A 21251-nucleotide genomic window follows, 5' to 3' on the forward strand; every position below is an offset into this window, starting at 1 on the left:
CACACAGGTCCCTGCTGCTCGGTTCCAGAATGGAAATCCACATACCCCGCCGCCCCCCCCCCCCCACAAAAAAAGCATAGACATTGGCATCAGCTTTTTAAAAAAAATAAATCAATGTGTTACAACAAAGAGATACGCTTTGCTACAATTAGCCAAATCAGCATAACATTTGCCATTGAGAATACCGGGAGCCTGCAAACACATAATGCCTGCACTTCTGCACAGATTGTATTACACAGGCACATACGCATGCCACTATTGGTTTGCTTTATCTGGCACTTCAGTCAAATGCCTTCAGCTAATCTATTAAAAACCATTCTTAGCACAGGAAAGCAGTGAGTAACTTTTACAAGTACAATGAGTTAAGAAGAGGGCAGTGAGAGAACGGTTATTTTGCATGGCGGGGCGGGGGATGGTGGTGTCTGTGGCCCAGTCCAGAGTCTGTGCCCTGCCATGCCTTTCATGTGCTGTCAATGCCATTTGGGCTTGCAGTGTGTTGGCACCTCAGCGAGATAGACCACCACATCACAATTCCTACAATTAACCATGTAGCAAGTTTGCCACTTCAACAGCCCTGTTTAAATACAGAAAGCAAACCCTCCTGTGAGTAATTGGTTATTTTTAGTGTTAAGCTTATTTGTAAAGAGTGAAGATAACATAGCCTCTACTCAGTTCCACTACTCTTCTGTTCCAATGTTATTAAGTATAGCAAAAATATAATAGCATGACTGTTGTGTTTTACAGGTAGGGTGCACTGTTCAGGTAAATTGAATCAGCCTGTACAGATTTTTTAAAAATAACATTTATATAGCACCTTTCACAACCTTAGGATGTACCAAAACGCTTTACAACCAATGAAGTACTTTGGAAGTGTAGTCAATGTTGTAAGGTAGGAAGCACGGCTACCGATTTGTACACAGCAAGCTCCCACAAACAGCAATGTGATAATGACCAGATAATCTGTTTGTGATGTTGGTTGAGGGATAAATATTGGCCCAGGACACCAGGGATAACTCCCCTGCTCTTCTTCAAAATGTTGCCAAGGGATCTTTTACATCCACCCAAGAGGGCAGACGGGGCCTCGGTCTAACGTCTCATCTGAAAGACGGCACCTCCGACAGTGCAGCACTCCCTCTCACTGCAGTGGAATTTCAGCTGGATTTTTGTGCTCTAGTCACTGGAGTGAGACTGAAACCCACAACTTTCTGACTCAGAGGCAAGAGTGCTGCCCACTGAGCCACAGCTGACACTTGGGCCTCCTTACGTGTACAATAAAAATAAGAATAAAATATGCATCTGGGTTTGAGCGTAATAATACCGAACTCTTGGTGCGGGCAAGTAGATCATGCTTGTCTCAGTAAAATGTTGACACTATCTAGCGCACTACCATCCCAATTCAGAGTAGCTAATTTAGCATAGGCCAGGAGTCAACCCTGGGAGCTGGAGGCCCTGACCTGCAAGGGAACATCAGGGGCAGGTCAGGGCCATAAATGGAACAGCGAGCAGCGCCTGGGAGCAGTGTGGAGGCATGCCACTACAACGTACAGCGTGAGCGGGTGCAGGAGGGCAACGGATGTGAAGAGTGATGTCATCAACGTCCAGGTCGGTGATTGGAGCGTGGGCAGATACAGCAGGAGCGGCAAGAGACTGTGGAGGGACATGATCGGGGCCCAGGGGAAGCGAGAGTTTGGGGCCAGGGGCAGCATGGGCCAGCCCACACTGCGATACGTGTGCGAACTAGGTCAGTGCAGCAGAGCTGGTCTCCAGTTGTCTTGGTTAATCCTTGCCACTGGACCAAGACCTAGCTCTGTCAAGCCCGTGTGGTGGCTGGTGTGCAACAGCCACCACACGTTAAAAAAATCCACGCACTGGCATCTTCCACCCTTCAGGATATAGTTCGAGTCCTTCACTGAAACACCTGTGAACTCGTCCTTTTTTTGGCATGGAAACAAATCATCCTCATTTCGAGGGACCGCCTATGATGATGAAGAAACTCTGTATAGCTCAGCACCACAGCAGACAATGCATTGACCCATTGAGCTATGGGACTGGGGCTTGTACAAGCCTTTTAAAAAAAAAAACATGAATTTCTACATTGCTCAATGTTTGCGCTGATGAATTCTGCGCAAAGGCTAACTTTGGTTGTTCGCTTCTCCATCTAAATAAAGAAAAGTCTGTCAGCACAATTAAATCCTTAACAACGTTGTTAAGCACGTCCAAAGCGTGATTATATGAGAGTCAATTATGCCCGCCACTCGTATGGTGTGTGGAATTGTGCACTGTATTCATTTTCTCTCCCACAACAAACAAATGCATTATTGTCGAAGTAAATAATTACTGGTAGTGTGGAACAACCTTCCATTTGCTTTAATAAACTGCCTTTGAAAACTAAAAATCCCCTTCTGCCACCACACAGCCAATTGATAAAAATGGCCTCGCTAATGCACGGCAATAAATCGGTCCTAATTACAACAGTAGCCTATTTATAGGGAAATTATGGGCGGGGTGGTCATGAGGGTAATTCAGGCAATCTGTTCATTGATGTAAATATAGTCAACCAAGTAGCTGTAAAGCTAGATGAGTCTCTACCTCAACTTTGCAAACTCTGTGCACCAGGTGCCGAGGGAGAGACCTGCCTAAAACTGCTTTTTGTATTGGCATCGTTTTAACTCGGATTCCGGGAGGTCTGGGCTTTTACATTGCTCAAGGTGGCTGGCTCCATTAGCCCTGGGCAGCGGATACCTGCAGACCCAGTTCTCGCTGGTCCACGGGTCTGCCCCCGGGGGTGGGGGGTGGTGAAGAGGCTAGACTTAGCGGGACCAGTGCCTGGATACCCGTCTCCCAGCATCCAAATTGAAATGGCGGTGATTTCCACCCCCCAAAAAAATCAGTCATTGTTACATTAAGAACATAAGAAATAGGAACAGGAGTAGGCCATACTGCCCCTCGAGCCGGCACCACCATTTAATACGATCATGGCTGATCTGATCATGGACTCAGCTCCACTTCCCTGCCCGCTCCCAATAACCCCTTATTCCCTTATCGTTTAAGAAACTGTTTATTTCTGTCTTAAATTTATTCAATGTCCCAGTTTCCACAGCTCTCCAAGGCAGCAAACTCCACAGATTTACAACCCTCAGAGAAGAAATTTCTCCTCATCAGTTTTAAATGGGCAGCCCCTTATTGTAAGATTATGCCCTCTCGTTCTAGTCTCCCCCATCAGTGGAAACATCCTCTCTGCATCCACCTTATCAAGCCCCCTCATAATCTTATACGTTTCAATAAGATCACCTCTCATTCTTCTGAATTCCAATGAGTAGAGACCCAACCTACACAACCTTTCCTCATCTCCAGAATCAACCTAGTGAACCTTCTCTGAACTGCCTCCAAAGCAAGTACATCAAGGGACATAGTCTTAGGATAAGGGGTAAGCCATTTAGGACTGAGATGAGGAGTAACTTCTTCACTCAGAAAATTGTTAACCTATGGAATTCCCTACCGCAGAGAGTTGTTGATGCCAGTTCGTTAGATATAGTCAAGAGGGAGTTAGATATGGCCCTTGCGGCTAAAGGGATCAAGGGGTATGGAGAGAAAGCAGGAACGGGGTACTGAAGGAATGATCAGCCATGATCTTATTGAATGGTGGTGCAGGCTCGAAGGGCCAGATGGCCTACTCCTGCACCTATTTTCTATGTTTCAAAATATGGAAACCAAACTGCACGCAGTATTCCAGGTGTGGCCTCACCAATACCCTGTATAACTGTAGCAAGACTTCCCTGCTTTTATACTCCATCCCTTTGCAATAAAGGCTAAGATTCCATTGGCCTTCCTGATCACTTGCTGTAACCTTTTGTGTTTCATGCACCAGGACCCCCAGGTCCCGCTGTACTGCAGCACTTAGCAATCTTTCTCCATTCACACATTGTCCTCTTCACATATTGCTTTTACTCCCATCTTTGTATCATCAGCAAACTTGGCTACGTTACACTCAGTCCCTTCTTCCAAGTTGTTAATATAGATTGTAAATAGTTGGGGTCCCAGCACTGATCCCTGCGGCACCCTACCCAGTTACCAATGTAAACACTCGAAAGCTATGCGAACATTGTGCTTAGCAAAGCTAAAATTTCCCATTCCAATAAGAGCCTTTTCAATGCACCCAGTCTGGCAATTAAATCTAAAAGAATAATTTCTGCAAGCACACCTCTCACCTGCCTCACTGTATGTACTCTTCCCCAAACTGGAGGATTTGTTCCCAAGCACTTTGCGATTTGGGCTCAATGAGTCAACTATTAAAGTCATTTTACTATGTGGGGTGGCAGGACCTCGTGACCTCTGACTTTTGCCCCCTCCTTTTCTTTATGAAGAACAGATCCTTGTTGGGCCCAGTCGGAGGGCCAATTTCAGTGTCAGTCGCTCTTGGGACAGAGCAAGTCAGTCCCTAACCCTGCTAGAGGCACCCAGTTCGCCTGACTTGTATGAAACTATGCCATCGGCAGGAATACTGCCAACCTCTCCACTGACGGCACAATTATCAGTATGAAACTGCCTTAGGATAAGTGGCTTAGGAGGGGCATGAAAGCAACATTAATTCAGTATTAATTCACGGTCCATGCTTTTCTCTTTCGCTGTAGGGAAACACCTTGTGTTCCACTAGTCACATTCGCGACCCACAACTCTCCCCCCCGCCCCCCCCCCCCCCACCCCCCACTCCAGCAATTCATTATACAATGAATCGTGAGCAAAAGAAAACCCACATCCTGCCCGGTGTGTGACTGCAGTACTTGGGTGTGCCGACGTGTTGCCACAAAGCCTTTTCGTTCAGGAGTAATTATAATCTTTCTCTTCCCCACCCGTCCCCCTCGCCCCCTCCTTAGTGTGCTTCCTCTTCCTGTAGTGTTCTGCTGTAGCTATAACCACGTATAGAATAATGATGACCAAGGTCTGAAACTTGTGCTTCACAGCACCACAAGGTCGACATGGCTGAGGAAGGCCACTCGGCCTACCCGAGATCACCCACCCACCCCGTGGTGTCCCTGTTACAACATCAAACTGCATTTCTTAAATGATTCCAATTCTTGTGTCTCTATCTGGAGGCACACTCCATGTGTTGATCACTTTCTGTATCCACGAGAAGCTTCATGACAACCATCTGAAACATATTTGTCTTTTGCCATTTTGCACCTGTGGTCCCATTGTCCCACAGTCACAATTTATTTTGAAGTATTGCTCAGCACGTACCTTTTCTATAGCTTGTGAAATCACCTCTTTGCCACTTCGCAAGTTCCTTTCATTGGCTTGGAGCCTGCAGGAACCCAAGCAAAGCCAAAACCTCTGGCTCATGTGTTTCTGGAAGTCAACAACAACAACTTGCATTTATATAGCACCTTTAATGCAGTGAAACATCCCAAGGTGCTTCACAGGAGCATTATGCGATAAAAATTTGACACCGAGCCGCATAAGTAGATATTAGTGCAGCTGACCACAAGCTTGGTCAAAGAAATATGTTTTATGGAGCGCCTTGAGGGAGGAAAGAGAGGTGGCGAGGTTTAGGCAGAGAATTCCAGAGATTGAGGCCCAGACAGCTGAAGGTACGGCCACCAATGGTTGAGCGATTATAATCAGGGATGCTCAGGAGGGTAGAATTAGGGGAGTGCAGACATCTCGGGGAGTTGTGGGGCTGGAGGAAATTACAGAGATAGGGAGGGAGCAAGGCCTTGGAGGTATCTGAAAATAAGGATGAGAATTTTGAAATCGAGGCATAGCTTTACCGGAAGCCAATGTAGGTCAGCGAGCACAGGGGTGATGGGTGAGCGGGACTTGGTGCAAGTTAGGACAAGGGCAGCCGAGTTTTGGATCACCTCTAGTTAACGTAGGCCAGAATGTGGGAGGCCAGCCAGGAGTTCATTGGAGCAGTCAAGTCTAGAGGTAATAAAGGAATGGATGAGGGCTTCAGCAGCAGATGAGCTGAGTCAGGGGCGGAGACGAGTGATGTTACGGAGGTTGAAATAGACGGTCTTAGTTATGCTGCGAATATGTAGACACCAAGGTTGCGAACAGTCTGGTTCAGAATCAGACAGGAGTTGGGGAGAGGGACAGAGTCAGTGTCTAGGGAATGGAGTTTGTGGCGGAGACCGAAAACAATGGCTTCAGTCTTCCCAATATTCAAATGGAGAAAACTGCATTGATCGCAATGTGTTATTTTTGCTTTACGCACACTTGGATATTCATCTCCTCGATTTGGTTTTGAGCAGCTTTGCCTGCTCTGGGAAAGTTGACGTTCTGGTCCAAGGAGGTGGTCACCACCACCAAGAGCAGAGATGCACCAAGTAGCCCACCCGACATCAGCGGTGCAAAAACTGCAGTAAAATAACTTTGCTTGTTCTCGGTACGGATCTGAAAATGAAATCCATGTAAACTGCACCACACAAGGCTTTGGCATTCCCAGCACGGAACTGTAACCAGCAGGGGGGGAAACACGATTTGGGAAATTGCCCACGGCTCACCGCCCCCATGGCGCGCGCTTTCCTGCACGTTCTGATGGCAGTAGGGTAGGCGGCACGGAACCACATTCCCAGCAGGTGGGCATAGCAGGAATAGGTGCACCACGGGGAATGGCAAATCACCGGCTGCGTATGTGCAACTGCCCACTCCTCGCGGCTACCATTCCTTGCTGGGAATGCCAAAGCCTGTGTGTGCTGCTGACATTCATTTTCATTTTCAGAAAGTACAAAGGCACTAAACCCCCTTGTGTATCATGTAATGCAGTTCCAAGCAAGTGGCTCTGTATTATGAAACATCATATTCATTACAAGGCCTCTGGAAGACCCAGAAAATAGAATCTGCCTTAAAATAAAAATCAATTTTTATTGAGTATATTCATAGGATAACAAGTCATACAGACATTGCAGGAGATATAACACTGTATATTAGATTCAGGGAAAGGTTTTTATTCCCTTAATAGAGTTGGCTGCAGGCCACAGCAGCAGATAGGTCTTCAGACCCTTAACACTTCCACCCAGATAATGCACTTTGGCCAAATTGGCCTCGTCTCCGATTGTAAAAGGGAAGTGAAACCACTCGGCTCACACAGGGTATCTTGCATGGGGACAAAGGCTCCGGCCTGTGGGATTTTACACAAGATAGGTTCGGCTCAGGCAGGCCCTTCACTTCATTTAATCCCATCCTTGCAAAATTCAACATTTAAGGTTTGAAGAAGAGGGGGCAAGAGGAGAGGTATTTTGGACCATAAACAACGGCACAGACCTGTTGGGCTGAAGGTCCTGTTTCTGTGCTGTACGTTCTATGAAACCCGACTGTACAAAAGACAGGAACAGTATAATGAAGCAGCTAAAGCAGAAGCCTGGTCAGGGGTGAGGTGAGAGACTTTCACTGACAAATTAAACTGATCTTAATCTGACTCAAATGTCACGGCACCAAATTATAGAAATTCAGGGAAAGCAGACGGCTGACAAATTTGGTTTCCGAGATTAGACCCGGACCCGCGCTTCTGACACCACAAAGATTCCATACTTCCATCTCCATCACGTTGCCCAGCTCAGCCCATCTACTCCTAAAATCCTCATTCATACCTTGCACACCTTCAGACTTTATTTGTTTCAGTGCTTTCCTGGCCTGCCTCTCAATCTCTGCCCTTCATTAGCTTCAGCTCATCCAAAACACTGTTGCCTGCAGCCTATCCTACACCGTCCAAGTCCCTGTGCTGACCAACATTGACCCCAGTCCCACCAATGCCTCAAATTTTAAATTCTCATCCTTCTGTTTGAACCCCTCCAAGACCTCTTCCCTCCTCATCTCTACAACCTGTTCCAGAGCTGGAATCTCTCAGTTTCCCCCCTACCCACCCCCTCCCCCCAATTCTTCTCCTGGGCACCGCTCTTCATTTTTCCCAATGGTGGCCAACAATGCCAACAACTACCTGTGCTCTACGCTCTTCAATCAACTCTCTAAACTTCTCCACCGTTCCACCGCCTATCATTATCACATTGCTGTTTGTGGGAGCTTGCTGTGCGCAAAGTGGCTCCCGCGTTTCCTACATTTCAACAGCGACTGCACTTCAAAAGTACTTCATTGGCTGTAAAGCGCATTGGGACGCCCGGAGGTCGTGAAAGGCGCTATATAAATTCAAGCCTTAGTTTCTTTTCTCCTCCTCCAAGAACCATCTCTTTGATCAAGCTTCTAGTCATCCTTCCCAATATCTCGTTCTTTGGACTAAGACTGATTTGTTCTTTTAGGTCTCTGTGAAGAGGCTTGGGGCAGTTTGCTACACAAAGGTGCTTTGTAAGTGCAGGTTGCTGTTATTATTTGTACAATGAGCTGCCCAGAGGCAGTCAGGGACGATGGGAAGCAGTTCCTTCAAATTAAACACATTGAGAGCTCAGTTGAAACAACTACCAGCGGTCGTGTCTGTTTATTCTTACTGTGCTCCATATTACAGCATCCTTTAAAAAAAAATCCATACCAAAAATAGATCAACCCAATTATTTCAATTTATCAACATTTTCCCATGCAGTGATTACTGGAATTTAGACCACATAAGACAACAGCCGGTTAGAAACAGCTTGTGAAGTGTGGCCCCAAACACTGCAGCTTGGTCAGGAAGAGCGAGTGTGTTACAATCCAATGGGTGGGTCAAGCAGCCTGACGCAAGCATTACAATCCCACTGGTCGGGTCAGGAAGCGTATCACGTGCATTACAATCCCACTGGTCGGGTCAGGAAGCGTATCACGTGCATTACAATCCCACTGGTCGGGTCAGGAAGCGTATCACGTGCATTACAATCCCACTGGTCGGGTCAGGAAGCGTATCACGTGCATTACAATCCCACTGGTCGGGTCAGGAACAGAAATACATCACAGTCCCAAGGGTAGGTCAGGCAGAATGATGCATGCATTATTATAGCCCCATGGCCGGGTCAGGGAGGGCATTGCTTATATTACGAAACCTCTGGATGTTTTGAGGAGGAAAATGGGACGGCAAAACTTTTAATGCGATGGTAAAGCGTGAATACAATTATGAGGGGCCTAGATAGAGAGAGTGGATAGGAAGGACTAGTCCCCTTAGCAGAGGGGTCAATAACCAGGGGGGCATAGATTTAAAGTAATTGATAGAAGGATTTGAGGAGAACTTTTTTCATCCAGAGGGTGGTGGGGGTCTGCAAGGGTGGTAAAGGCAGAAACTCTCATCAAACTAAAAAAGTACTTGCATGTGCACTTGAAGAGCCGTAACCTACAAGAATATGGACCGAGAGCTGGAAAGTGGGATTAGGCTGGATAGCTCTGTCAGCCGGTGTGGACACGATGGGCTGAATGGCCCCCTCCGTGCTTTAAATCTCTATGATTCCAAAATCAAATTTCAAAAATCTGACATTTATCCGCATCAATAAAATCATTGGAAAATATAATTATAGACGAATTATAGAGACAGAACCATGCCGAGCTGCTTGTAACCATGAATCGTGATCAGCCACGGTTGGTATGGCGGGCTTTGTCCTGAGATGCGCTGCTTAGGTTTGTTGCTTGCTCAAGTAAGGATTTCATCTTCATGAGAATCCACGCAGTGCCATCTTTGGTTTCCGATCCGATACTATACTTTTGCGCCCCTCAGAATTCCTAAGCCTCAGCAGTTCCGTGGGCTTGCACAGTATCGGAAAGCACACTGCACGATAGCAGCAGCCGGACACCAAGTAAACGCCAAAGGTGAGGCTGAGCACATCCAGGCAACTCAAACAAGCTGATTAATAATTCAGGAAGTGGGAAGCGACATCAAACGCTCAGAGCCGGGCCATCTGTGTTGTTGGACGGCTGTTGGGCGCAATCACACCTGACTGGAGAAAGCCATCCAGACAAGTGCAATACTGCGTCCAATGGGACCAGGGAGGGAGGTGTGGAGAGCAGATGGATAACTAACCGTGCAAATGATGGCAAAGTCACTGTGACAACAACAGTGCTTCTAAATCCCTCACTTGGCAAATTTACAGGAAGCTCAATTAACTTTTTACATCTGAAATATGTGCACCAGCTTTCCGCTTAAAGAGACCATGCCCTCTTCCTTTCCTTTCGTTGGTGGCAGACTGCCAAAAGGCATCAGAAGTGAGGCCTTCAAGTGATGCTTTCCTTTTAAATGTGTGCCAGCCTTCCTACAATTCGACGCAAAGGGAGTTTTAATTTTAAAATCAGCCCCGAAAAGCTGCATGGTAAAGTTTAACAGACGCACGGGAAAACCTGTTCCACATCACTGCCATCGCGATTGGGCTCGATTGAGCACTCCGATATTGGAATGTGACATTCGCCCCGTTTATTTAAAGCCATTGGGCTCCATACTATGATAAATGTTTCATAGAAGCATAGAAATTTACAGCACGGAAGGAGGCCATTTCGTCCCATCGTGTCCGCGCCGGCCGACAAAGAGCTATCCAGCCAAATTCCAGCTCTTGGTCCATGACCCTGTAGGCTACGGCACTTCAAGTGCACATCCAAGCACTTGTTAAATGTGATGAGGGTTTCTGCCTCAACCACCCTTTTAGACAGTGAGTTCCAGACCCTCACCACCCTCCGGGTGAAAATATTTCCCCTCAAATCCCCTCTAAACCTTCTACCAATTACTTTAAATCTATGCCCCCTGGTTATTGACCGCTCTAAGGGAAACAGGTCCTTTCTATCCACTCTATCTAGGTCCCTCATAATTTTATATACCTCAATAAGGCCTCGCTTCAGCCTCCTCTGTTTCAAAGAAAACAACCCCAGACTATCCAATCTTTCCTCATAACTAAAAGTCTCCAGTCCTGGCAGCATCCTCATAAATCTCCTCTGTACCCTGTCCAGTGTGCGGAGTTGGAAGAGTGAATCTCGGAGGGAGAATGAGGAGCACGGTCCCAACGTGATTCCATTTGAGAGCATTCACCCTTCAGCAGCCAGAGGATGTGTGTATTATACACCGCGGGCAGGGCTACCGTGTTCTCTCCCTCCACTGCTACGGAAGGTCACCCGAGTCACATCAACTGGGGTGAACATTGGTGAACTCGAGGAGAGCCTGCAGTCTCTGCCACTTTAAATGGAATCAATTCCCAGCAAATCGTGCTAGGAATGCGAATTTTATCAAACTAATTGTTTTCACATCGTCCTTTTAAAAGAAAATGCAACTTCATAAAAATGCAAAACCAGGAAGCAACTTCACACTTTTCATTTCAGCTTCATAAATTTCTGAGACTCGAGCACAAAAATCTAGGCTGACGAACTCCAGTGCAGTGCTGAGGGAGTGCTGCACTGCCAGAGGTGCCGTCTTTCGGATGAGACGTTAAACTGACGCCCCCGTCTGCTCTCTCAGGTGGGCGTAAAAGATCCCACGGCACTATTTGAAGAAGAGCAGGGGAATTATCCCCGGTGTCCTGACCCATATTTATCCCTCAATCAACAGAACATAAACAGATTATCTGGTCATTATCACATTGCTGTTTGTGGGAGCTTGCTGTGCGCAAATTGGCTGCCGGGTTTCCTACATTGCAACAGTGACTACACTCCAAAAGGTACTTCATTGGCTGTAAAGTGCTTTGGAACATCCAGTGGTCATGAAAGGCACTATAGAAATGCAAGTCTTTCTTTATATGATAAGAATATGAATCGTTCAAGCCATCTTTAACTCCATTTGATCAGATCCTTAAACCAGGAGAACTACAAACATCAACAGCTCTGAAAAATGTACTCCAGAAGTTACTACTTTCGAAAGTTTTTGTGTCCTGTAAAAACAAGGCAGTGATTTGCACAGATGTCTGGTTAAAGGCTGACTGTATAAAAGGAGAAGAGTTTAAACACTGGTATTAATGGTATTTCTTCTGAAAAAAAAACAGCTTTAAAGCGGATTGAGGATCCCTCCAGAAGCCAGTGATTAAATCCATCACTCGGTTTTGGCCGGAGCCACACAGACCGATCAGGAGGTCCAAGCTTGATCGCACGTCTGTGCTGAGTTAACTGATCTCAGCCGGCAACAGTGTTAAAAGTTATGATGCCCCTCACAGTCAAATAACCTGCAGTCACACACCAGCTGGGATCACACATGAAAATGGCCACTTGGGGGCAGCACCTGTAGAAGTGAAGGAATAAAAATCATAGGATCATACAGCACACAAGGAGGCCATTTGGCCCATCTTTCGCAGAGCAATCCAGTTAGTCCCAGATTTTTTTCTCCTTCAAGTATTCATCCAATTCCCTTTTGAAGGCTACTATTGAATCTGTATCTACCACTCTATCAGGCAGTGCATTCCAAATCCTAACCACTCGCTGCATAAAAAAGCTTTTCCTCATAGTGCCTCTGGTTCTTTTCTCAATCACCTTAAATCTGTGTCCTTTGGTTATCGACCAGTCAGCCATTGGAAATAGTTTCTCTTTATTTACTCTATTTAAACCTTCATGATTTTGAATATCTCGGTCAAATCTCCTCTTAGCCTTTTCTGCTCTAAGGAGAACAACCCCAGCTTCTCCAGTCTATCCACGTAATTGTAATCCTAAAGTGTAGTGCCCAGAATTGGGCACAATACTCCAGCTGGGGCCGAACTAGTGTTTTATGCAGGTTCAGCATAACTTCCTGAGCTTTGTACTCTATGCCTCTATTTATAAAGCCCATGTGCTTTGTTAACCTGTCCTGCCACCTTCAGAGATTTGTTGCACGAACACCCACAGGTCTCTCACTTCTTCCACCCCTTCAAAGTTGTACCATTTAGTTTGTACTGTCTCTTCTCCTTCTTCCTACCAAAATGTATCACGCACTTTACTGTGTTGAAATACATCTGCTATCTGTTTGCCATTCCCCAGCCTGTCTAAGTCCTCTTAAAGTCTATTACAGGTATAACATCTGAAATCCAGAATCCTTGGGATAGAGTCCGTGCCGGTGTTTTGTGCTTTTCCGGATTTCAGACAAGAAAATCAATAGTCTGAAATCCAGAATCCTTGGGACCGAATCCGTGCCGGATTTCAGGTTTTGCCGGATTTCGGATCGTGCCGTCCGCTGATCCTCTGCTCCTCGCCGCTCGCCGAAATGTCTGGTTTTCGGACAATTCCGGTTTTTGGAATTCCGGATTCAGGACATTGCACCTGTACTATCTTCCTCAGTGCTCACTACACTTCCAAGTTTCGTGTCATCTTCAAATTTCAAAATTGTGCCCTGCACCCCCAAGTACAAGTCATTAATGTATATCAAAAACAGCAGTGGTCCTAGTACTGAACCCTGGGGAACACCACTGTACACCTCCCTCCAGTCTGAAAAGCAGCCATTCACCAGAACTCTCTGTTTTCTATCTCTTAGCCAATTTTGTACCCATGCTGCTCCTGCCCCCTTTATCTCATGGGCTTCAATTTTGCCAAAAAGCCCAATATGTGGTACTTTGTATTAAACGCCTTTTGAAAGTCTATATACACATCATCAACTACACTGCCCTCATCCATCCTCTCTGTTACCTCACCAACAAACTCAATCAAGTTAGTCAAACACAATTTGCCCTTAGCTAATTCATGCTGGCTCCTTATTAGTCCATACTTGTCCAAGTGGCTGTTAATTTTCTTCTGAATGATTGCTTCTAAAAACTTCCCCACCACGGAGGTTAAACTGACTAGCCTGCAATTGCCAGGTAATAGCAATTTCACCATGAGCGAAGTCCCCTGACTGAGCTGTCTGGATGGTGGAATCACCCCTCGCACCCCCAGCAGAGATCAAACCTTCAGGAGAGGAGGAAAGACTGACAAAAGAAAATGAAATGGATCAAAGACAAAACCCAAATCATTGTCAGCCGTGACTCTGTGGGTAGCACTCTCGCCTCTAAGTCAGAAAGTCATGGGTTCAAATCCTACTCCAGGGACTGGAACATGATAATCTAGGCTGACACTCCAGTGTAGTGCTGAGGGAGCGCTGCACTGTCGGAGGTGCAGTCTTTCGGATGAGACATTAAACCGAGGCCCCGTCTGCTCTCTCAGGTGGACATAGAAGATCCCATGGCATTATTTTGATGAAGAGCAGGGGAGTTATCCCCGGAGTCCTGGCCAATATTTATCCCTCAATCAACATAACAAAAACAGATTATCTGGTCATTATCACATTGCTGTTTGTGGGAGCTTGCTGTGCACAAATTGGCTACTGCATTTCTTACATTACAATAGTGACTACGGCCAATGAAGTACTTTTTGAAGTGTAAAGGACTCTGGATGTCCCGAGGTTGGGAAAGGAGCTATATAAATGCAAGCATTTCTTTTTATTGTGAGAGAGCTCTGTGTCACGAGCGTGACTGGGCTGGCAGAGAGACTGAATCTGTAGGAACAGAACAGAGACAAGACTGGAAATTACTTTGGGCTACCTTTAGCGGACAAACACTCCGGGGTAAATCTTACAATTCCCCGCTCCCAGCTTTGGGTGATGGGACCGCAGATCAGGAATTTGGGTGAGGTGGTGGTGCGACATTCTGTCCATTAATACGAGGCAGTGTGCAACTGCAGGCTATTTGACCCTGAGGGGTATCATCCTTGTCCGGTTCTCGCCCAACACTTACATGCTCACATTTTCTTTTCAGCAGAAGTCAGTGGGGTGGAATAAATGGATTAGCAGCCGCATTTAAAAAAAAACGGCGGAGAGAGGGACTTGCTACAAGCGCATTAAGTGTTGATATGGAAACTGTGCAGTCAAGAGGATATATCCCAGCATTGGCAGGGGTGGGGGAGAATGACAGCTCTTGGCTAAACCTCTCAACCTTGGCTACAATACTGCCCCCCTGCCCCCCCCCCCCCCCCGCCCCCCGCCATCCCTCCTCCTCACCACACTGCCAGTCTGGTTTCTTTTAACACTACATAACAACAGTAGTAGGTCTCCTGTGGCGCTGCTACAGACAGTCTGGACAGAGTGAATGTCCCTCACTGCATCAGACAGGGAAAGGGCTTGGGATTGGCTGCTTCTGCAGCTCCATCTGGTGGTAGACGTGTGCAGCTGCAGGCATGACTGCGAGTCACAGAATGGTAATGCCAAATAAAAAGAGTGTGAGCGGTACTTGGCAAATTCTAATGTATTGTTGATACCGAGTCAATTATAACCGTCCTGTGTCTCAGCGTCCGACAATAACTCACAACTACTCTCGTTGGCTATTCCTCAACAGTCTCGCTTCAAACCAGCCCACAAAGACAAGAGAGTATTTTATATTTAAAACAAAACTTAATCGTATTTACTAATGGTTACTTTTGTTTGGCGACAGTAAGGCAGTCCCTCTTCCCTTTCTTGGGAAGCCCCTGCCCTCTCCCATGCTACCAATTGGAGCTCCTCACCCCTAGCCAACCGAGACACCGATGATCAGCTCCCAGAACGTATGAATTAGGAGGAGTGGGCCATACAGCCCCTCGAGCCTGCTCCGCCATTCAATGAGATCAAGGCTGACCTTCGCCCTGAGAACAGCATTCGATGGTGTGTGAGAGTGAAGTGACTCCTTCTGTGAAGGGGTGGGGGGAACCTGGTCTCACCTAGTTGCAACAAGTCACAGGATTGTATTTATAGTTTCTTGAACACTCTTAGTTCAATTCAACTCTATTTATTTTTGAGATCTCAATCAGCCCTGTGCAGTTAAAATGGCGTTCCTCATACAGCCAGTTTCACTCAATACAGATCCAGGGCGCTATACCTCCTAGCTAGAGGGCGCTATACATTTTATCATTACAATGACTAAACTCAACAACTCATCAAGTGGCGAATCAAGACACACAAACGTAAGCCCTGTCACTCTATGGCCAAGAGTGCTGGCTATCTGACCTGCTTTGTCATTGTCCTGATGGCGATGACCATAAAACCCATCACACCTGCCGTTCAAATTTAAAACACTGCCATTAATACAGAGCGTGATCTAAAAGAAAAGCTATTCAACAGGAAGATCTGTTGGGAGACCAGAGAAATGTAAATGAAAACCAAATGACAGAACTTGGCACAACACGTCTGTTTAAAACAAACCCATATGGCAGATGTCTGACCTTTAACCTTGCACTCACAATCGGACATGGGACGTGTAAATATGGCTGGCCCTTGTAATGTATTTGCTTCATGGGTTCTTTGACGGTCTCTAGTCGCCTTGGGTAATCCTTGCCACTGGACCAAGACCTAGCTCTGTCAAGCCCGTGTGGTGGCTGGTGTGCAACAGCCACCCCACGTTAAAAAAATCCACGCACAGGCATCTTCCACCCTTCAGGATGTAGTTCAGGACCTGGAATATTAGGTCCTTCATTGAAACACCTGTGAACTCATCCCTTTTTGGTGTGGGAGCAAGATATCCTCGCTTTGAGGGACTGCCTATGATGATGATGATCTTTGCTGAAGAATTCATAGCAACACATTGCTATTAAGAACTAGTTGGTTTATTAGCAAAAAGTTTAACAATCACACTACACATTACCAGTTCATCCACCTGCCTCATCACGGATGACCTAAACCCAACTGGCTGGGGTTTTATTGAGTCTTGTGAACGTCACATGACTGGCTAAGCCACTCACAATGTAACAGCTCCACAAACCTGTGAGCATACTCACAGGTGCAGACATTACAGCCAACAACAGAAGCACAGACAAAAATGGATGAAATTAGAAACAAGAATCATCATTGACAGCCGGCGGGATGCTTATAGTCAAAGGTACATCGATGCGCAAGAGGGCAACCTGCACAACTCTCAGGGCCCACGCTACTGGTTCCACTGTCCTCATTTCACTAACAAACGCTGCTTAACCACTAAGTACAAAATAAATAAATACAAGAGAGATAAACAGGGAAGCGACAAGGGATGGTCACAGACCTCGAGTAAAAGCCAGCTTATCAAGGCCAGCTGCTGTCAAGAAGAGCGAGTCAGGGTATGTCTCTGCCCACTGCAGTCGCTGTGAGAAAGGTTCTATGGAAATGACATTGAGGGAGTACAATGACGAAGATATATTCAGTCGGAAGGCAGAACACACAGCTGTACTTTTGCTTTTTGCATATTCCAGTTGAAACCGAATACGTGTTGGGCCCTTTGCACAGCGAGGGGGCTCGGGCTGGCCTTGTTTATGATGACTTCAAAACAAGTCAAACAGATAACCACACCAAAGGAGGGTTTCAATTTCATTGTGTGGCAAGAGATAAAGGGGGGATTAAATGTGGCACAAGCAGAGGTCAACGGACTGTAGTGTCGCATACTGTGAAAGGAACCCTGTCCTTTCCCACTGGATGAGGCTCTCTCTTTCTCTCTCCGCAGTGAGTTTCGGTTGTGAAACCCGAGGTGTAAAAGCCTCATATTCTTTGGAGGCCGTAATTGTCGTAGAACTTAAATTGGGTTCAGGCAGTCTCGGCGCAGGTCCGAATGGGGACAAGTGCACAGCATGAAACTCTCCGTGATACTGCTCTCAGCCCCAGCGAAGGCCTGGCGATGGAAATGTTAAACTGCTGCAGTTGGAGGGAGAACTTTGGAGGGTGGCATTAAGGCACATAAGGAGTGTAGGCGCTCTGTATCTGTCCCAAGTAACACTTGACCTGGAAGTGCGGGCTGTGCAACAAGTGCGATGAAATGTTCCATTCCCTCCAGCGCTGACTTCAAGGTTGTCCGTTTCTCGAACGGAATTGAAAAAAACTCGAGAATGACAATCAATGGGTCGACTTTATGTACATATTCGAGGCAGGGGGTGGGGAGCCTCTGTTTAATCTCATATCTGAAAGACGGCACCTCCAACAGTGTAGCACTCCTTCAGTACTGCACTGGAGTGTCAGTCTGTGCTCAAGTCTCGGGAGTGGGGCTTTGAACGCACAAACTTCTGACTCAAGAGATCAGAGTGCTCGCACTGAGCCAAGGGTGACGTTTTCTCAAGCACTCTGCGCCCTCAACTGTACCTCAAGCAGACGTCACTGTCACTGGAAGAGAAAAAGGGAGGAAGCTAAAAAAAAAGCGATGCCATTGCTAGCTGGACATTGCTTATAGACATTTGCTTCCTCGGTTCCCTCCAGTCATTCCCGGTAGGAGTGAGCTATGCTCTCTCGAAGCAGTTTCAGTCCCAGTGCACAGACTGGTGGTGAACAAGCCTACAGTTTGAGGGAGTGTGATCTGGGATCAGTTAGTAACATAGGGGCGGAGAATTCCTGATAAACGCATTTCCCTGAAATGAAGGAAGTCTGTTCTTGGTAAACTGAACACTTTTACAGGAATCTGGACCTGCACTCTTTGGAGTTTAGAACAATGGGAGGCGATCTCATTGAAACATATAACATTCTCAGGACAATTGCCAGGGTAGATGCTATGAGGCTGTTTCTCCTGGCTGGAAAGTCTAGAACTAGGGAGCATAGTCTCAGGATAAGGGGTCAGCCATTTAAGATGGAGATGAGGAGGAATTTCTTTCCCCAGAGGGTTTGTGAACCTTTGGAATTCTCCACCTCAGAGAGCTGTGGATGCTCAGTCGATGAGTATATTCAAGGCTGAGATCGATAGATTTTTGGACTCGAGGGGAATCATGCAATACGGGGATTGAGCGGGAAAGTGGAGTTGAGGTCGAAGATCAGTCATGATCTTATTGAATGGCGGAGCTTGAGGCGCTGTATGGCCTACTTCTGCTCCTAATTCTTCTGTTCTTATAAATCAAGCCCACACCGGAGGACGGTCTTCAACTCCATTCACTGTGGGGTGTGCGTTTAAATCAGGACCGGATTGACGGGATGAAAGTTTCTTCTAGATGTAAGGCAATCACATTGACATTGACATTTTTTTTTTTTTTAAATTGTGCTTGCCAAGGTGAGTGACATTTAACGCTGGCAATAGAACACTTCCCATTCCAGACATCCAGCATCAGTGTTCAGTGCACTCTGGTCAAATATAGCACAGCAAGGTGCAGAGTAAAGCCCACTCTATTCTGCAACAAGAACATGCCACAGAAGAGCATGTCCTACAGCACCTGTGTGACAGGACCTTTACCCATTTTCCACACCAGCTAGTCTGAGCAACACTGCCAAAATGATGCCACTAGAGTCTGGATCAAGATTCTCTGAGCTGATTCCACACAGGACCCTCACAGCCAGCTAACCTTCAACCCATTTGTCTGGGCTGGATTTGAACCTAGGCCCCAGAGGTGAAAGGTCAACGGCTAAGCCACTGAAACAGCTGCTTGCTGCTCACTAATTGTAGCCAAAATCCTTTACAGACAATTAAGTAAAAGCACCATCTTCTTTTGCTTAAGACTCCCAATTTTCCTCCTGGCTCACTCCGAGTTACAATTCGACAGACAGCGGCAGCCTTTCGACACCCTCAGCCAAGGAGCCATTCTCGGTGTTTTGAGAGTGCACAGCGAGCTGCGGCAGGCTATTGTACGGCGACACCTAGAACTGTCGAGACCAATCCTGTCTGCAGTCGATGTCCGTACACATGCACGTTCCAGCAGCAGGTCACTGGAGAGCGATAAGGAGCGGGAGCCAGTCTAATTTATTTCCCCCTCCCGAGCCCATGGAGGGCAGAGGTCAATTATAGAACTCTTAACTGCCTTGCTGACTTTGATCAACTAACACAGCGCAGATTGGGGGGGCCTGACATGGAGTCAGCCTTGGGTCAAAGGCAGCACTCCCTCGCCTCGGAGTCAGAAGGTTGTGGGTTCAAGTCCCCCTCCAGCGATTTGAGCCCATCAATCTAGGCTGACACTCCAGTGCATAACCCGAGACATAGAATCATAACGGCACAGAAGGTGGCCATTCGGTTGTAAATCTGTGGAATTTGCTGCCTCAGAGAGCTGTGGAAGCTGGGTCATTGAATAAATTTAAGATAGAAATAGACAGTTTCTTAACCGATAAGGGGTTATGGGGAGCAGGCAGGGAAGTGGACCCGAGTCCATGATCAGATCAGCCATGATCGTATTAAATGGCGGAGCAGGCGCGAGGGGCCGTATGGCCTACTCCTGCTCCTAGTTCTTATGTAAGTCTATGGCGGCTCTCTGCACAACAATCCAGTCAGTCCCATTTCCCTCAAGTGCCTATCCAATTTCCTTTTGAAATCATTGATTGTCTCCGCTTTCACACCCTCTTCGGCAGTGAGTTCCAGGTCATTACCACTCGCTGCGTAAAAAAGGTTCCCTGTATCTCTTGCCCAAAACCTTAAATCTGTGTCCCCTAGTCCTTGTCAGCTGTGGTTTAGTGGGTACCTCACTCGCCTGAGTCAGATGGTTGTGGGTTCAAGTCCAACTCCAGGGACTTGAGCACCTAAATCTAGGCTGAAGCTCCAGTGCAGTGCTGAGGGAGTGCTGCACTGTCGGTTGTCTTTTGGATGCGATGTTAAACCGAGGGCCTCATCTGCCCTCTCAGGTGGACGTAAAAGATCCCATAGCACTATTTTGAAGAAGATCAGGGGAGTTATTCCCGGTGTCCTGGCCAATATTTATCCCTCAATCAACATAACAAAACAGATTATCTGATCATCAGCACATTGCTGTTTGCGGGAGCTTGCTGTGCGCAGATTGGTTGCCATGTTTCCTACATGAGGACAGTGCCTACACTCCAAAAGTACTTCATTGGCTGTAAAGAGTTTTGAGACGCCCGGTGGTTGTGAAAGGCGCTATATAAATGCAAGTCTTTTTTTCTTTATACCATCAGCTAATGGGAACAGCTTTTCTTTGTCTACTTTATTTATCTTTGCTCTATCAGGGTCTGACTGACTGGCTGTGCACAACTGGCATTTTCTGCTTTTATTTCACATTTCCGGCCTCCCCGACAAGCATCCTCCTCTCCCAGGACGGCAGTGAGTTGTGTATCTCAGACAGAAGCACCATGCTGGCCGGAGGGGCTGGTGGCAGCGCTTCTCCCGAGGGAGTTGCATTGTGTCGTGCCAACAGAGCCACTTTCATGTTGCCTCACCGTCCTGTACCGACGGCTGCACTGCACAGGACAGCAGGAAAAATAGACCTCCAGAAACGTCTGATGTCTCCGATCTGCTTCAAAGGGACGCACCCCGCCGGAAGCCGATTGGTTTTCACCTGGCCTGCATTTGCCGACAGGCTCCCGAATCCAGATGGTGGGTTTGCTTCGTGGGTCAAGAACGGTGCATTTGTGCCGAAACAACTGGCAACGGTGAGGAGAGGGACCCTGGTCATTGTCAGAGAGAATCGTTTTGATCGCCAACCCAACGTCTTTGGGGGCGGAGTCAATATCCGAACTTAGAATCAGCTATCAGTTCAGAGATCTGTAAATTTGAGGGTGTCAGTGAGGTTTGTGCAATAACCAAGCTCGGCGG

The 21251-nt window shown here is 46.9% G+C and overlaps 1 protein-coding gene across 4 annotated transcripts in view; it reads right to left on the bottom strand.

The window, feature by feature from the left end:
* The window catches only part of gse1b (Gse1 coiled-coil protein b), a 643131-nt gene that overhangs the window by 161871 nt on the left and 460009 nt on the right, over positions 1-21251 (bottom strand). The gene's annotated exons all lie outside the window — the stretch shown is intronic.

This window comes from Pristiophorus japonicus, chromosome 13 (genome assembly GCF_044704955.1).
Source record: "Pristiophorus japonicus isolate sPriJap1 chromosome 13, sPriJap1.hap1, whole genome shotgun sequence".
Lineage (NCBI taxonomy): Eukaryota > Metazoa > Chordata > Chondrichthyes > Pristiophoridae > Pristiophorus > Pristiophorus japonicus.